Source organism: Schistocerca cancellata, chromosome 1 (genome assembly GCF_023864275.1).
Source record: "Schistocerca cancellata isolate TAMUIC-IGC-003103 chromosome 1, iqSchCanc2.1, whole genome shotgun sequence".
In the NCBI taxonomy this organism is placed as follows: Eukaryota; Metazoa; Arthropoda; class Insecta; order Orthoptera; family Acrididae; genus Schistocerca; species Schistocerca cancellata.
This window is the reverse complement of record NC_064626.1, coordinates 907,262,923-907,264,296: the sequence shown is the minus strand read 5'-3', so window position 1 is coordinate 907,264,296 and position 1,374 is coordinate 907,262,923. Positions and strand designations below refer to the sequence as shown.

Sequence of the window (1,374 nt, the reverse complement as noted above, 5' to 3'; positions counted from 1 at the left end):
ATGTGGACAGCTGAAAATGTGTGCCCCGAGCGGGACTCGAACCCGAGATCTCCTGCTTACATGTCAGACGCTCTATCTATCTTTTTTTCCCTCTTTTTTCATTTTGTTCGGTATTCTTCGTTGGGTTTGTTCTGGGCGGACGTCACAAGACATCCATTCAAGTTGATCGTTCATTCCTTGACTCACTTTTTTTTTTAATTACAGAGAGCACACAGCCCTCTGACCCAACACGCTGAGCTATCGCGCCGGCAAGTTTTTTTTAATCTCATTTTGTTCGTTTTCATTCGTTGTATCTGCTCTGGGCGGACGTCGAAAGACACCCGTTTCAGTTCGTTGTTGATCCATTAACTCAGTTTTTTTATTACAGAGGGCAGCTATCCCTCTGACCGAACACGCTGAGCTACCGTGCCAGCATCATCCATCTGAGCCACCGAGGACACAGATGAAGAGCGCGTCTGCAGGGACTTATCCCTTGCACGCTTCCCGTGAGACTCACATTCTCAACTGTCCACAATTGTACATATCTATTGTACCTTATAGACATTTGCGCGCAAGGAATAAGTCCCTGCAGTCCCGCTATTCATCTGTGTCCTCGGTGGCTCAGATGGATAGAGCTTCTGCCATGTAAGCAGGAGAACCCGGGTTCGAGTCCCGGTCGGGGCACACATTTTCAGCTGTCCACATCGAGGTATATCAACAACACCTGTCGGCAGCTGAGGTTGTCAGTTAGTCATCATTTATTCCAGGGAAAAGCTGCACGGTCATCAATAGTAACTGTTCTTTCGAGAACAAGTTACTGTCTTCGTATATACACTCCTGGAAATGGAAAAAAGAACACATTGACACCGGTGTGTCAGACCCACCATACTTGCTCCGGACACTGCGAGAGGGCTGTACAAGCAATGATCACACGCACGGCACAGCGGACACACCAGGAACCGCAGTGTTGGCCGTCGAATGGCGCTAGCTGCGCAGCATTTGTGCACCGCCGCCGTCACTGTCAGCCAGTTTGCCGTGGCATATGGAGCTCCATCGCAGTCTTTAACACTGGTAGCATGCCGCGACAGCGTGGACGTGAACCGTATGTGCAGTTGACGGACTTTGAGCGAGGGCGTATAGTGGGCATGCGGGAGGCCGGGTGGACGTACCGCCGAATTGCTCAACACGTGTGGCGTGAGGTCTCCACAGTACATCGATGTTGTCGCCAGTGGTCGGCGGAAGGTGCACGTGCCCGTCGACCTGGGACCGGACCGCAGCGACGCACGGATGCACGCCAAGACCGTAGGATCCTACGCAGTGCCGTAGGGGACCGCACCGCCACTTCCCAGCAAATTAGGGACACTGTTGCTCCTGGGGTATCGGCGAGGACCATTC

At 52.5% G+C, this 1,374-nt stretch overlaps 1 non-coding gene across 1 annotated transcript; it reads left to right on the top strand.

The window, feature by feature from the left end:
- Positions 1–589: 589 nt before the first annotated feature.
- Positions 590–663, top strand: Trnat-ugu (transfer RNA threonine (anticodon UGU)). The gene has a single exon. It is a non-coding gene; the product is annotated as a tRNA-Thr (tRNA).
- The last annotated feature ends 711 nt before the right edge of the window (positions 664–1,374 follow it).